This window comes from Lycium ferocissimum, chromosome 7, assembly GCF_029784015.1.
Source record: "Lycium ferocissimum isolate CSIRO_LF1 chromosome 7, AGI_CSIRO_Lferr_CH_V1, whole genome shotgun sequence".
NCBI lineage: Eukaryota > Viridiplantae > Streptophyta > Magnoliopsida > Solanales > Solanaceae > Lycium > Lycium ferocissimum.
In genome coordinates, this window is record NC_081348.1 from 3,810,449 (window position 1) to 3,828,671 (window position 18,223).

The 18,223-nt window shown below is 32.7% G+C and overlaps 1 pseudogene; it reads left to right on the top strand.

The window, feature by feature from the left end:
• The first annotated feature begins 16,664 nt into the window (after positions 1–16,664).
• LOC132062468 (small ribosomal subunit protein eS17-like) lies at positions 16,665–17,241 on the top strand (annotated as a pseudogene).
• Positions 17,242–18,223: the final 982 nt, after the last annotated feature.

The following is an 18,223-nucleotide window of genomic DNA, read 5'->3' on the forward strand; positions in this document are numbered from 1 at the left end:
TATATGTCTCAATTTCTAAACTATCGCAGTAACTGGAAAATCGATTAAACCAATGTCATGTAAAAGTATTTAAGTTAGAGTCAAAAGACATTAATCGAGGATTAGGATGCATCCTTCGTCTTGATCAGTTTTATCTTTCATTTTTTCCTTCTTGTTTATAGTATAAGCCTTCGATCATCCAAATCTCAATTCATAACACGGTGCTCTCTGGGTTATCTGAGCAAGTAGCTCTTGACATGAGGAATATCCAAAATAGACTTGCTCTAGATTCTCAAGTCTTCACGGTGGTTCTAAATAAATATGCGTATTGAAAATCATGTCAAAGTGCATCAAGACCTGGGCCAAGGTTCTTTCTCTTCAAGAAAGGGTAGCTTTGAACAAGAGATAATTACTCGTAGATATCACTCAGGTCTCTAGCTAAGTCTTTCCGTAGCTAATATTAGCCTAATTATTATTCATTACTCAGTCTAGACCTATTCCACGTTTACCGACTCGGTGGTCACGTCAAGTAGGAGTGGCCCGTGATTTCAATAAACTTATGTCAAGTTTATGGGTGAACCTTTCCCCCTCAACCCCACCCCTTCTCTTCTCTATGAGGTTTCAGAATGTGAACCTTTTGCTGAAGTACTCTTCCTAATTTGTATTTTTCCCCTTCTTAAGAATTGCTCTATAGAAGAGAACGAAATTTGCAAGTTCTTTAGCTTGCCTCAATAGATTAGTTGTCCAATTAAATTAAGATTAGAATCAGTGGTCTTCTTTGTTTCGTTTTTTTTTTTTTTTTGCTTTTTTCCTCAACTTTATTGTTTATGTTCATGAAAATTCAGTTGAATTTTTTCTAGTCTCCTAGCTTATGGAAAATGCCAGCTATGCTATTAATGATGTCTTGTATAATCGTATATAAAGACTTGTTTATATATAACTATACAAGCAACTACATTTCTTACACATAGTTATACAGAGCATATACATTATCTAGGCGATGATGATATTCAACCGCAATTTTCATGGGTTTCGTATGTTAATACATGATTATGCAAGGTATATACATTATATATACAAAGTATATGATGTTTATATACAGCTATACCTAATAGATACATTAGTTTTACACCGATGATACTATGCGTCGACGGTAAACTAGATTCATGGGTCGTATATATAGGTTATTTTTAAACAACCCGATTCTCATAAATACGATGTTTAAAATCAAATTAAAAAATGCTCCAAATTGACCAATAAGCAAAGGTAGCTGCCCGTGTCCTTTTCTGAACACAAGAGTATATATATATAAAAGAGCTCGCTTGACCGTTATCTTAAGTAAAATCAATTTAGTGATGGCGCTTATTTGAGTATGCCGATGACTATTCAAAAGTATACATGTCTGTCAGCTGCTCATCTCGTCTGCATATTATTTTTGGGTGTGTGTGGGGTGTGGGGTGTGGGGGGGGGGGTGGGGAGGGAGGTGCCAGGTGGAGCGATCTCAAGCGGGCTTGAACTGCTTTATTCGGTCTTCGGCTGGCCTACGAGGCTGTGAAAGAGAAGAAAAGGAAAGGGTACTAAAAAGGAACTGCTACCGATTAGGCTAGAAAGGAGACAGTAAGCGCCCGGTAAAGTGAATTCTTCTTTCCTACTCAATGGTTACACTCATCCTTTTCCCCTTGTTCCAGTTCCTTGTTAAACAAGTATATAAATATGCTAAAAATAAAGATGTAAGGATACATTTTTCCAGTATCATAAAAGAGGTGATATCGATAATGATTCCCGGCAAGATACCATATTATAAGGTTAAGCGTCGAAATTCAACAATGGAAATACATAAATAAATAGTTATTGGCATCCATCAATTTAATTTATATAGAGTTGATATAATTATGACATCACACACTGTCCTTTAATTTGGTAAGCTCCAAAAAAAAGTACAGTAGAATATTGCAACCAATAATTAAAGGAATGCAGCCTATGATTCCTAATGACTAACTAAAAATAAAATCAGCAAGCCAACACATACAGAAAAGCATAGCTATAAAAACTACACCAAGAGCTAATAACCTAATATTAAGCATGCAATCATCTGATTTCTTCAATTCCCGAAGAAGGTGAAGAACAAGAGTCTGAATCTGCGCGTGCCTTGTTCTTGTTGTTGCTGCATTAGTAATTTGAGCTTTTCCATCGACTTGCGTTCCTTCGATGAGACAAATTGAGCTATACAACCATTCAACAAAAAATATATCATTGTCAGAGGATGATGGCCCATAATCGTTAAAAGTAGGGCTGTTCACGGTTTTGGCTAAAACCAAAATCAAATCGAAAATTTAACCAAACCGAATAAAAAAACCGACATTTGGTTTGGTTTGGTTTTAAATTTTAAAAATCAATAATATTTAGTTTGGTTATGGTTCTATTAAAAAATAACCGAATAAATAACCGAACCAAACCGATAAATTATATACATAAATTTTATAATTATTTATATGTATAATAGTAGTTTTTCGTAAATAATTATAAATATTTTATACCTTTTAATCATTGATTTGATTGTGGTCTACTTATTTCACATGATTGTTTAAGATCGTGATTTCTAGATGAAAGAATGTTACTTAATGTAATGGGGGAGTTGTTGACACCGTAATTGATGTTTTTGGAATTTTAAACTATAAATAAAAGTTATCGTTTGAACCAATAAAAAAGACATGTTTTTTTCAACTTTTAAACCGATAATATCAGTAAATTGAAAAATCGAATCAAACCGAACTAAAGTAATAACCAAACCAAAGGGTTATTATTTTATTTGATTTGGTTATGGTTTTAGACATTTAAAAACCGACTAAATTGGTTTGGTTACGGTTTTAATCAATAACCCAAACCGAACCATGAACACCCCTAGTTAAAAGAATACTAAAGAATCCATGGATCTTAACAGTATCTCAGTTAGTTTGCGGAAATCCTCGGGGATTATATCATTGAGGTCCTTTGGAATTTTATTAACAAACTCCGGATGTTTTGATGGAAAGTATTTGCCCTTGGATAATTCATCGAGAAACTTTTTTCCTTCGTCTGATGAAAAGTAATTAGGTAATTCATATATGTGCTACTTTGGGAATCATAGGGGTATGTTGTTGTTGTTTACAATATGTGCTACTACTGGAATTAATAGAATCCTTTTTGGGAGAAGAATTTGGGGTCGATGATTTGTAATTGCAATCGAAGATTGAAGAGAAGGAAATTATTGAGATTTTTGAGTTTATTTTTGAACTAGAAAACATGTCCGCGCTAAATATAAATAACTTTTAGAATTCTCTTTTATGCATATAGTCAAGACAAAAATAATTAATATTTGCATGAATACAAATTAAAAAAGTTATATGGATTAATAAGCACAAATATAAATATAAATATCAATATTAGAATAGAGCATAGATAAACTAAATTTTCGATTACCGGATTCTCTTTTAAAAATGAAATAAAAATCAAGGAAATTTTCACTTTTAAATAAATGTGTGTATATGTGTTTATAGATAATCCATTAACTAATCCCTTAGTCATAAAATATGTATTTAATATACATGTAATTAATTCATTTACTTTTTCATTACACAATACAAAATTAGATTTTTCTAATATTCTTAATTCGAATAAAAGAAATGAAGGGGACCGCAATTACATTTTCTATTTAATGAATTAACTTATTTTCCTACTGCTTTTCCTTTAAGGTTTTTTTTGTTTCTTTTATAGTTCTTAATCCCTTCAACTCATCCTTTAATAGGCATTCTTATTCAACAAAAAACGTTATTTCCCTTCAATCATCTATTATTTTGTTCTTTTCTCCCCCCTTTTTTTTTTCTTCTTATTCATTCCATTTTCTCCCTCCGTGGTGTTACTTCAAAAAGCAGAAATTTACTTCCCCCTTCATGCCTACACATCTCCATTTATTTCATTCCTAATTCGCTGCACTACTATTCAAAAACTTTGTTTCTTAGGACCCGTTTGGCCATGAGAATTATTTACATTTTTCCGAATTTGATTTGTACTTTATTTGAAAATCAATGTTTGGCAATAAAAATTTCAAATACAACTTAAAGTTGTATTTGAAATTTGGAGAACACTTAATATCATGTTTTCACCTTTTTCACTTTCAATACATTCAAGCAACCAAATATTCTTTGCAAAAACTATAATCAAGCACAACTCCAATTTCAAAGTTCCAAATATCGTGAAAAATATTTTGTTTCTATAGCCAAACGCCTACTCAATCTTTCAACATTCACATCACCCATATTATGAATTGTAAAAGTCATATCTACAATTTTTTTTTAAATCTATCTAAGTACAACATAGCAAGAGATCCCAAAAAATAGAGGAGAAAGTCATAAAACCTTTGAAAAAAAGAATGAAAGTTTCAAACCCGTTTTTATCTGCACTCGCGCCAAGTATTTTTCTCCGCTCCTTCGATTCTTGATTAAAAAAATCTTTTAAAAAGAACATCACAATTATGACCTGTCTGTTTTGTTTTCCGGATTACTTCTTTCACTCTTCATTTTCCTCCAGTAACAAAGAAGCCACCTGTTTATTTTTGCCGTCAATTTCAAAGCTCGTCAGATGAGCAGACTAATTAAAGAAAAGAAATAAATAAATCAAAATTGTTAAAGACTTGGGCAAGATAAGAAGGCAATAATAAATAAAAAATAAAAAATAAATGAGAATTCTGATGTAAAAGAGTTGACACCTTATTTTTCTTGCTTGTCTCTTTTCCTTCTGCTGTGAAGACATGTTTCACTCATATTAACATTCATTGTTCTTCAACTGAGTCAACTAATCAAAAAGAAAATAATCAAAATTGTTAAGAAGTTTTTGGGCAAGATGAGAGAAAAAAATAGATTAAATATAAAACTAAATGAGTATTCTAATTTAAAGGAAATAACCTATTATTTTCCTGCACGACTCTTTCTTCTTATGTTGCAGAGAAGTGGTGTAAAACAACCATGGTTAACTACATAATTTAAAAGATCAAATAAAATGAATAACATAATAAGATGAACAACATGAGCATTAGCACATATTAATACATAGTAATTGTTTGATTTGTTATAGGGGAGGGAAAGAGATAGGAGTGATAGAGTAGGTCGGAGAAGTTTGTAATGACATTTACTTTTTATCATAACCGACGCAATCACATCACTTTTTATCATAACGGATATTTACTTTGTAATGACAGTACGTAGGAGAAGTTTGGCCAATTACTAAAGATGTCTTTTGGCATGAAATATGTGAGTGGAGAAGAATTAGCATATGAAAAGGATTTTCTAAAAAGCTTGGTTGAAGATCTACAAATAGAGCTAGAGAAGCCATTGCTATGGAAACAGAAAAACCCTTGCTAGTCCTTTAATACGATGCCAATTTCTATCCTAAAGTACCTATGTTTCGAGGCAACTGAGAGTAGTAAAAAAAGAAGACAAAAAAAGAAAAAGAAAAGGAAAACCAAGAAACAATTTACTGAAAATTTTAAAGTTTACTCTTATTTATGTGATACGTCTTTCTTTTTAGTCTGTCTAAAAAAAAATGATACATTTTTATATTTAGAAATAATTTAACTTAAAACTTCTTCTTTTACCCTTAATGAAATGATTTACAACCACACAAATATCTATGACTTGTTTTAGACCACAAGTTTCAAAAGTCTTCCTTTCTTCTTAAACTCCGTGCGTAGTGAAAATATATCACATAAACTGGGATGAAGGGAGAGTGCAGGATACACAGAGATAGGAAATCTGGAAGAGTTGGATGGCAAAGAGGGGAGTGTTAAAAAATAAAAATGCAAAAAAGAAAATAAAACGAAAAACTAGGATGCTAGCAGATTGATTACCGGCTATTGCCAGTCAAAGCTACCTGAACATGTAGAAAAAGTTTACACCGATGTATATTAGTTAAACTCTTTTTTATACTGTACCTTTTCTTTTACTAACACTAATATATTTGGAATACTAGCAATTGAGTACAATTAGAAGGGGGAGAGTGTGGGATACAAAGAGATAGGAGTCTGGAAGAGTTAGAAGGCAAAGAGGGGAAAGGGGAGTGTTCAAAAAATAAAAAGCAAAAAAGAAATTAAAACGAAAAATTAGGATGCTAGCAGGTTGATTATGCCAGTCAAAGCTACCTGAATGAGTAAAAAAAAGTTTACACCATAGGTGTATATTAGTTAAACTGCTTTTGATATAGTGCCTTCTCTTTTTACTAACACTAACATATTTGGAATACCAGCAATTGAGTACAATTAAGAAGTTGAAACCACATTACTTGTTCACTTCCGCTCCGACGCCCCTCCCACATTTTCTTTTGAAAAAAGGAAAGCGTCTGAAATATATCTTGTAAGCTTAATGGTCAATTAAATGTCTGTAGTTGGATAGGTTGTATTCATGACCCTCAAACTTCACGAGGCTTCACTCAAGTACCTGAACCTGTCAAAATAATTATTTAAACCCCTAAGCTCCTTTGTGTTCCTAGCTTGACGTGAATGATACATCACATCCAATTAACTTTTGATATTGATTTGGCGGTCATTTGTGTGTACATAGTTTTATAGTTACCCAACAAAGTTTTCTATTTAATTTATATTTGATTTAAATATAGGTTTTATAATTATAATATAGCGCAATAATTTGAAAATTGATCAAACCATTGTCATGTAAAAAGTAGTATTAAATTAAAATCAAAAGACACCTATTGAGGATTAGGATTAGGACATCATTCTTCGGTTATTTGAGCAAAGTAGCTCTCGGCATGAGGAATATCCAAAAAAAAAACTTGCTCTAGATTTTCAAGTCTTCACGATCGTTCTTAATGACTATGATATTTAACATCAAATTAAATAATGCTCCAAATTGACCAATAACCAAAGGCAGATCCTCATATCCTTTCTAGAAAAAGAGTGTGATATATATATATATATATATATATATATATATATATATATATATATATATATGGTATAAGAACACACTTAACCGTTATCTTAAGTAAAAACAATTTATACTATTAAATAGTTTAGTAAATCGACGGGCTCGACTCCTGTTATCTCTGCCAATATAGAAAATATTTGATAGAGAATTAACTTTGCTAAGAGACTATATTATAACAGTGTTGTCTTTTGATAACTTCCTGTTATCTCTGCAAATATAGAAAATATTTGATAGAGAATTAAACTTTGCTAAGAGAGTGTATTATAACAGTATTGTCTGTTGATAGCATACACATATGCTAACAATATTGAGTTTTTACTTCCTTTTTATATCTCAAATTGTTTATTTTTCTTCCAATATTGACATGGTTGTATATTTATATAAATTTATTTTCTAATAAAGTGATTTTTGTTTATGTTGCAGTGCATTCATCAGTGTATTTAAGCTGGATATGGCAATTGATTTGTTCTATGACAATTGATGATTTATTGAAAGCTGTGACTAATTCCTGACGTCGTGACTGGTGAGTAATGCAATTAATTATTCTACATCCATGGGTCGACTTGGCTCGACTAGAAGTCACTAATGCATCCAATTTTTCTTGCTTGAATTGAAAAAGTTAAACACTTTGTAGGCATAACATTTGTTTCGCAATGTGTCCACGACTAGGGCTGGGCATAATTACCGAAAACCGAAAAACCGAACCGAACCGAACCGAAACTTCAACAAACCGAACCGAACCGAACTAGTTTGGTTCGGTGTTTGGTGTCCATCGTCAAAAAACCGAAACCGAAATAAGCCGAACCGAAGTTTGACAAACCGAACCGAAAAACCGAACGCGCACCGAAATTTAATACGTTCAAAAAAATTAAAATAGTACTATTAAGTTTAAAGGAAAAAAAACCCAATTGTAATAAGTCCTCTTTTGCATTTGTATCCCTAATTTTCCACTTCAATTAAAAAAATCAAATATCCTTAACAAAGAAAGGTAACTAGGATGTCTCTAATGTATGTCCTTTATGTGTTTTCTTAATTATTCTTACGGTATGTATATAACACCTAGTAAATGTCATGATTATAGTTTTCTATTCTTATGTATCTGTTTGTTTGATTTTGATTTCAATTTACTTTATGTTTTATTGCTTTTGAGAATATGAATTAGTGTCAATGGAATCGCTTCTAATATTATATTGAATTCACCGAACTAGTTTGGTTGTGTTTGGTTTTCAAAAAACGAACCCGAAAAAAACCGAAGTTTGATACCGGCATAAAACCGAACGCCCACCCCTATCCACGACATATAATAAATCTAAAATATGTCCATTGATTTTCAACGAACCCAAAAAAAGATAGTACGTAAAGATGTATACTTCATATCATGTGATTGTCTCCCATGCTTATTTTTCCTTATTGAAAAATCTATTTTAAGCACTTTGGGCAAGTCGTGTCTATTATTGAAATATCCACCTTTCTAAATGTAATTTAATTTGTCCTACGAAGACACTTGAAATTTGATAGGTGATTCTACTTTGTCAATAGTGATTTGAAAATAGATTTCACACTAGACAAAATAGTTATTTAATTATTCCTAATATTTAGGATTTGAAAATCTATTGAAATATGGTTATTAAACATTTCCTTATTTGAATTATGTACCTAAAATTTAGGTTGAAATTGTAACATCTCGTTCCTTTAGGCTAAGGTTGACCTGTAAGATAAGGGTATAATGAAACCAATATGAGGTGTGTATAAAGGGTTTTGAAACCTAATCAAGGTATAAGAAGAGTCTTAGGACAAAATAAAGTTGGAAGCTACTCTACAAAGCCTGTTTTTGAGTGAGTTTGCACAGGGTCTCACTTCAAGCGAGTATTCAGGAAGATCTATAAGGAATTTGGGAAAACTTTCTTCATGAAAATTGTAGATCATTGAAATACTTTTCCGAGGATATGTGGTGGAGCCCGAACGGATCTTTGTACAAGAAGTTATGCTCATTTTTACCAAAAACTGCGCAGAAGCCGACGGGCCGCGCATCGTGGCCACGCGCTACGCATGGGGGCACATGCGATGGCCCCACCTTGGGGGCCCAGCTCAAAAAAAGTGCTTCTCTAAACTTTTGACCTGCAAGGGGGTCCCGCGATAGCTTAGCGTCGTGGGCCCAACGCGAATGGGTCGGGTTTAGGGTCAAAACTTCAGATTTTCGCGTTTTTACTTATATTTAAGCTTAGAGTTTATTTCCCTAACTACCTAATCACGAAATATCACCCTAAAGTCAGAGAGTGCAAGTCCAAAGCCTCAAGAACCCTCCAAGGTAAGTTCTTCAATGATTCTAGATTGAATTCAAGTCCCTAATCCCTTACTAACTCCATTAAACCCATTCTAATCCATAGAATTGCGATTGAAACGTCATTGTTGGACAAGGAACCCTAGCTTCCTAATTCAAAGGGATAGAACTTCAAAAAGGTAATCCTTTCCCATTCTAATCAATTATAGTTGTGAATTGAGGAGTTCTTGGGAGATAAGTTAATGGGTTTGATAAAGAGAATGATGTGAATGATGGTAGGGTTTTGGATTGTTGACTTAAGATTGTTATAGCCATATGGGTGATGAAGAATGGTGTTAATGCTATCTAATTGATATTGTATGATAACCTAGAAGTAATAGAATAAGAATTGGATTAAGAGAATACCATTAATGAAAGTTGTGGAGCTTTATGCCCACCAAGTGTTTGATAAAATGCCTAGATGGTCAAAAATTTGAGTTTTGTTGCTAATGATGATTCCATTGACATATATTGATACAAATTAAAGTTGAAAGGAGGCGACGAACATTGTAGTACACTTCAGGCAGGAATTAAGGTATGTAGGGCTTCTATCCACGTGTGGGAACATCATTGTTCTTCCCCACACCACGTTTAAATTCATGAAACACGTTTTCTCCTTAGAGTTAGAGAATTATGTCTTAGTTCATGATAGACCCTAGATATATGTGTATAATTCTATATTATCTTGCTCAATCATAAATTTGTTATTTGTATTCATGAATATCAATTCGATTACCATGGATCTGTCCGTAATCCACGAATACTCATGTTTTGAATTCCATGGGTTCTCAGTTACCAGTCGTGAATCAAGATTACTCTACTCTATGCATTTTACATGTTTCCATGCTTTACACAAGTTATATATCTATATACATGTAATATTATACTTACAAGTCATGTTTACAGCTCATGTTTACAAGTCATGTTTACAAGCCATGTTTACAAATCATGCTTACAAGTCATGCTATAAAAGCCATTGGCTCAGATGCCACCTATATTCATATTCAGGTTTTGGGAGTCGCATAGGTTTTTGAGAAGGTGTAGACCACCTGAAATTACGTATGCCAACATAGGGTAAGGATCGCTCCGCCCAGTTAGGACGATACCTTCAGACTATTGATTGGATCCTTTCATGTCATGTTTATGTCTCATACTCCGGCAAGGTATGGGATTGCTCTGCTAGTCGGGCCAGGTACCAGACTCCACGTACTCACGTGGTGATTTCATGTTGTCGGTTATACTAAGGCTCTCCCACTTAAAAATGTTTTATTTATGTTGTATTATATTCATGTCAGATGTTATTCATGTTCATGCTCAGCCTGTAGTTTCAGTTTCGTATTTCTAATGTATATATGTTACTATTAATTTGGGTTGCCCAGTCACTGAGCACCCCGCTTACTATTCTTTCATTCAATTGCTTTACATACAAGTGCAATTCAAATGTACATACGTCCCTTTTGCCCAAGACAGGATGACGGATCTACTCACTAGGATTTCTCATATCAGCTATTGGTGAGCCTCACTTTATTCGGGGTGTTATTGTTATTTTATGTCTATGTCATGTCATGTAGTAGAGGTATGCCGGGGGCCTTGCCCCGATAAATAGTTTAGCATTCAGATTCATGTTCAGAGGTTTCATAGACTAGTCTAGCATGTCATGTTAGCTATTCAATTGTGCTTAGCCTTGTCGGCTACATTATCATGATTACCGTACTCATGTTTACAACGTTATTTTCAGACTTATGATTACAAAATCTCATGCTTATTCAGACTTTCATGATTTAACTTATATTTTGCATCATCACATGTCCCATGTTGATTCAGCAAGCCATGTGATTCGCTTGGTCATATGCAGTTAGGCACCGAGTGCCGTGTTACGCCCAGACCATGTTTCGGGGCATGGCAGAAATCAATTAAAATTTTAATTATTATTTTTCCTTATTTGGTTTAGATGTAACATAACATATATAACATTTCTGGGAAAAAAGTTAGTAACACAGGAAAATTACATTACGAAATTTTCGAAAACATTGTACTCCTATTAGGTTTAGGAGTCTCTTGTCATTAAATTTTCACCGAAGATAGAGTTTCTTTTAGCGATAAAAAGGGACTTAACCGTGGAGGAATTTGAGTTACGATTGTAATAAGAATACTATTATTTAGACTCATGAATAATAGTCCTACCTCAATCAAAATTATGTTTATTGCTTACGAATCCAGCATTCCATAGGACCATATTAGCAGCCATCTAATATTCATCGAGGTTTAATAAATGGCATGTGAATACTAATTTTGGTTTCTACGCGACTTTTATTGCACATGAGTGCAAACTGAAGTTCAGGAAAAATTTGGATCAAAGCGGAAGATGGGAACATTCAATTAAGATTTGTTTCATTCTAAGATAAGATCCATTGGAACTTGGAAGAAGTTGGAGTGCGCTTCCTTAATTTTTTGTACGTCATCGGACGTCCATGTCGGGTGAATTTTTGCTACTTCTAAAAAGCATTGTTTCATAATTATTTAAACTTTTTTTTTTTCATTCCAAAGTTTGTTTTTGCGAGAGAATCAATGCTGATAGGATAAAAAAATTCATTGTCAACAGGAAGTTATCACTTCGTACTTTAACTTTTTTTTTTTTCCTGATTTCAGAGTTCAATTTTATTGGAGAATTTATTTTCACAAGAAAAAAACAAACCACTTTGACATAAGTTGTGCATATATGTCTTACAAGATAATTGATGAGGCATCTCTAAATTGATTTGGTTGCCACATAAGTCTTCAATGGACAACTTAAGTCACGATTCCGATATGGATCCAATGTGCTACTCAATCTAACCCCCTCTCTCTCTCTATACTCACACACACTCTCATGCATGAAAGGTTAGTTCGTTCACTCACAATATTTGGTTAATGCTTTCATATCTTTTACATACTTTACAATTTTTTACAGCTATTAATTAATTATTTGTGAGAAGAGAAGCGTAACGTTTGAGCCTTAATCTTAGGCTAAGCATGGGTTTGCTATTTTGACTCATTAAGTGCTGAACTTGAAGATCTTATTGTATTATCAATTTGTAAGCAGGTGGATTTACTGATATCATGTGATAGCAAAAGTTAAATACATCGATGGCCTCTTGAATTTGATATTGATTTGCATTTAGGCCGTTAACCTTGGGATCAAACTTTTTAAATAATACGCCATATAATTTATATTTACGTAGTGTTTTTTCGTAATGACAACAAGCCAATTACTGATATCCAATTAAAGAATATTATTATCCATTTGCCATTAATTACTTTGAATTTAGTGTACCCCTAAATTTATCCAACAAATTAATAACTAATGGGGTGGACCCACGTTGACCCTAGGGGTGTCAAGCAACACCCTTTGTCGGATTTTTTATACTTTATATATATATATATATATATATATATATAAATATTAATATTGTGCATGAACTAATATATAGAAAGAAAATGACACCCCTTAGCATTGAGACTCACTTGGAGCATTGGTTCGGCGCATGATTTTCTTGTCTTAGGTTGTGTATTTTTTGGCAAATATGATCTTTGTGGCTAAAAATTGTGGTTATGTAGTATCGAACCCACGATCTCTTGTAAACCAATGGGTCAAGGCAATCTCTTACTTGCAAATGTGATATTAATATTTTTGTTGTATCTTTTATATATATCGACACCGCTTAAAAAAACTCCTGCGTACACCACTGAATAACTGTGTATATAATTGTCCAATGAGAAATGTATTTTAAAATGATAAAAATGGCAAACGACATTCCGTTAAGGGCTTTCGTGTTGTTATATCGATTCATCAAAGATTTAGATGCTTAAGTTCTTATGTCATGTGATGACGCACAACAAATTAATAATTGTGTACTGTATTTTATGACAAAAATCTTGGATTGGTAATTTAAATTTGTTGTAACATTTTTAAAAAGGGGAGCAACGAAAAAGAACATGAAAAAAGAGAGGTTAACACTCAGGAAGGCAAACCAAAATGTTGTTAAGAACTTGTAATGTCACTGTTTAGAAAGTTTTAGGAAGGAGAATGCATAAGATAAAGAGAAAGCATAAGATAAAGAGAAAAATATTATGATTTGACTTCCGATCATATGGTAATTAGTTTACCTATTTCACCATTCACGAGCAAATTGCTAACACAATTAAAAAATACACTAATCTCGTTGAATTAGAATATATATAAAAAAACACAAAACCCCAAACAAAATGCTGAGAGGTAGAAAAAAGGTAAAAAGATTTTAAGAAGAATAAAATCAAATGAGTCGAACTAATTAGAAAGCTCGTATAGAATTCTTATGGAATAAAATCATAATTATAGTTAAAATTTTTAAAATTTGGGATTAACTAATATCAAGAATTCATGTTAATAAAAGATAAATTATTTACTTTGATAGTAAGAACAAATAATTAAAATTTGAATTAACTAATTAGCAAAAGAATCCAATTTTAGTCTTTTTTTTTCTTTCAAACTCCTCACATTAGTAAAAAAAAAAAAAAAAAATCAAATCGGCAAAACTCTTAAGTATATAAATATGTGAAATAAAAAAAATAGCGGTGAAAGAAATTAGAAATCAAGATTGATTATAGTGTAATTGTAAATGTCAAATTGGTAAAATGCAAATTCGAAGTAACAAGGAAAAAATAGTAGAAAATAAAATATATTCAAAATAAATTGTCATCATTTTTCTATTACATTTATTCTAACAAATGAAAACTCTCGATATCCTTTTATATATTAAGTTGTTTCACAACTAAATAAGCATGAACTAACAACGAAAAGGTAAATAGTAAAATTCGTCGTTGATTCTATTTAGCGATGGATTAGTAACTAATTATCTAAACACTTCTTAGTTAGGGGTAAATTAGGAATGGTTTAACTATGAAATTCATAGCTAAGTCTAATTTTTTCCGCAAATGAGATACGCACTTTAGTTACGTGCAAAGCGCGTACACTGAAACTCGTATTATATATAAATGTAAAGAGGGAATAAGAACTCACTTAACCGTTATCTTAAGTAATATCAATCTAATAATGGAAAAGGGCCAAATATACTCCTGTACTATTGAAAAAGGGCAAAATATACTCCTCATTATATTTTGGGACCAAATATACTCTTGCCGTTATATTTTGGCCCAGATATACCCCTCATTTTAATAGAGGTACATGTGTCATCATTCTATAGGCAATATTTTACTTTTTTTTGTTTAGTTTTTTTACAAAATGTCATTATTTTTTACACATAAGAGATCTGAAAAAAATACATAAGAGATCTAAAAAAATGTTTCTATTAAAATTGTAAGGACAAGGGATCTCTTTTTCTCCCTTTGTTAGCACGAATGTAACACCGGATTCAGGAAAAAAAAAAAAAAAAAACATAGAAGTAGTGGTTAGTAACGTGCATTTATGCTGGCTTAACCCAACCATGCATCAACACGTAGTTACGCGTTTCTTTATTGAATGACTCAAAACAAAATAATACTAAATAATTATCATATTTCCATAAATAAATGATAAATTAGCTGTCTTCTAAAACTATGGACCCTTTCGGCCTTTATCATGTACACCTTCAGCACATTAAAAACTCTCAATTTTTTTAAATATTTATAATTATTACTAATAATAACAATAATAAAGAATTTTTTTAAAAAAAATACATCAAAACTTTTACTCCGAGGAAAATTAAAAGGTAATGGAAATATTAGAACAAACTGCAGTTAGATAAGAATAAATAATAAAAATTAGAAAATCAAAGCCAAAATATGATAACTTAAGAATAGTAATACAATCATCTGATTTCTTCATTTCGTTGAGGAGATGAAGAACAAGAGTCTGAATATGCACGTTGCCTTGTTCGTCCTGCAATATTTTCCCCAAAAATTCGGCTGGCTTTATAGACCCATATTCCATTATTGTGGCAATATTAAACAGGGACCACTTGAAGAGCCAATAATGCAGTAGTGCAAAATGACGATAGTACATGGCCAGTATAACAGAAATTACAGAATGAATAATCAAACCGATACTTAACAATACGCATGGATTTTGACAATATTTCACTTCCTTTTTGGAATTCCTCGGACGTGATATCATTTATCTCGCGCTCCTTAGGTAATTCATCAAGAAACTTTTTATGTTGTGATCGCAAAAGGAAAATTGCCTCTTCAAATATTTATCAAGAAAATCTTTAGCTTCTGATGAAGAGTATTTTCCCTTGGATAATTGATCGATCAACTTTTTATGTTCTGATGAATAGTATCTAACTTAATTTATCACACGACGCCCATGTCATGTTCAGCTTTGAAGGGTACTCATGGCTTTTCCCCGCTAGAAAATCCATCTTCTTCTTATTATTATTATCACTTGGGTTTAAGGTCTGATCTTTAGGATGAGTGAGGTACGAGAGTGGAGAATAAGAAGACGAATTATAAAGAGAAGATTTTCTACGAAGATTGCAAGAGAATCGACGAGAGAGAATCGCATTAAGCCATTGTTGCTCAAGATATATTGGAAGTCTGTTTGTTCCTAAAATTTCGAAAATATTCTAAACTTAGTTTATGATGCAATCCAAAGGCAAATAAAAAGAAAAATCCTAGTCCTTTTTATAGTACGCTGAAACAAGGATCTCTATATATCCTCTATCCTCAAACAAACTAGGATCTTATCTCTTGTCAATAGGAGTGGGCATAGTTTGGGGCAACCCGAAATCCAAACTTTTTGAATTTTTGGTTTGGATTGCTGGATTATGGATTGGATTGCAGATTTTATTTTAAAATTTTATGGATTTATGATTGGATATTGGATTTAGTACTATGGATAGTTGGATATCTGCAAATCCGAAATTTTCATACCTTACATTCAACCCTACCCTTATCATATGTGTCCAATAGGCCAATAATACTAATAAATCCAATTTCGAAAGGTCTAATAGATTAATACCCTACGGGCTATGACCCTACCCATTAAAGTAATAAGTCCAAATACAAAATTTTCTACTAATTAATCAAATATAATATAGGGTTTTCTTACATTTGGATACAATCTTATACTAATTCTTTTATCTTGCATTGCCCAGAACGCTTTTTGCAGCAAGTGCCACTATGCCAGGTAATCGAACTAGCTTAAGTTATTCAATAAATTCTTTTCTTTCCATGGTTCTTACTATTACAGAGTAATTATGATCTAGATTTTCCTCTGTGGGACTCAAACTTGAAAAATATTCTTATGTTAAAGTAGAGGAAGATGCACTTTTGAATTTATGCAGAAATTATATTAACTTGATTTCTAGTTTTAATTTTGCCGCACTACAGTCCTCAGCTCTTCTCCAAGTCTTCAAGTTTCACACTAAGAAGAAGCTTCAGCAAGGATGGGTCGTGTATGTACCAAGACCGTGAAGAAGTCATCCAGACAGGTAATTGAGAGGTACTACTCAAAGATGACCTTGGATTTCCACACCAACAAGAAGATCTTGGAGGAAGTTGCCATCATTCCTTCAAAGCGTCTCCGCAACAAGATTGCCGGGCTCTCCACCCACCTTATGAAGCGTATTCAGAAGGGACCCGTTAGAGGCATCTCCCTGAAATTGAAAGAGGAGGAACGTGAGAGACGTATGGACTTTGTCCTGATGAGTCTGCCATTAAGATTGATCTGATCGAGGTCGACAAGGAGACCCTTGACATGCTTTCAGCCCTTGGCATGTCTGACCTTCCCGGAGGCTGCTGAACCACAAGCAGTAGCAGCTCTCCCAACCTATGGTCGTGTGGTGCTGGCGGTTTTGGCGGCAGGAAATACTAAGACTAGAATATAAGATGTTGTGAACAAATTTAAAGTGAGTTTTTGGTAGACTTATATATTCTAGTTCTCCCTAATTTTGTTCTTCAAGGATTGTTAGAAGCCAAGTTCATGTTATTTAGTTTTTGCGAGATGATGGTGAACAAAAAAAAAAAAAATTCTAATTTGGTTTCACATTATACTAAGACGTGTAACTTAGTTATTGGGACACATGAATTTAGTTACAAATAAGCATGTCTTAATTACTCAAAAGTCAAATCCGAAATATCCAAACCGATTAATCCAAAACCGAACTTAAAATATCCAATTCAATCCAAGCTTATTTGGATTGTAAGTTCTTCAATCCGAAAACCGAAAATCCAAACTGAAATTTTCATATCTAATCTGACCGCCCAAACGCCCACCCCTACTTGTCAACCAAGAAACTATTTTCGTTCCAAAAGAAAAAAAAAACAAGAAAATATTTACTGAATTTTTTAAAAATTACGTATTAGCAGTGTAGAGGCAAAGGTCTTAGAAAGTTTATCATCAAAAGAAGAAGAAAATAGGACGAACGTCGTGTAGCATTATAAATATCTTTTTTTATTATCGCAGTATTCCTTTGGCCAACAGATTGATATAAGAATCTTTATTTGTACTTAACGTAATATTTTTATGACAATATAATTAATATGTTCAATAATCGATATGTACTAATCCTAATTTAGGTGTCAAACTGAAAATGTTGGACAAGTTTAGGGGAGCTGCGGTTTATTATTTGGCCTTATCCAAGTTGCATTTCTTATTGGTGTGAAGATAATATTCAGAATTCAGATTCCAGCACACTCAATTTTTGCAAGCTGCCAACTTTTTGTTATAATTATTTTCTTTCTCAGAGGTAGTAGATCATTCTGATTGAATTTTAAAACATCGTCTCCATGCCCGTTGGACGATTTCGAGTATGTATATATTGTTACATGTATTGGTGGCAGGGTTGGACGTGTTCCCATATTCATATGTGCCTGATCCCTGTAGCGGACAAGCAAACAACTTAAGAAATGGAGTACAAGCCCGCTTAGATTGGTTATTTTAAGTGATTTTAAGCCAAAATAGCTTTTAAGTCTTTTGTGGTGTTTGGATAAA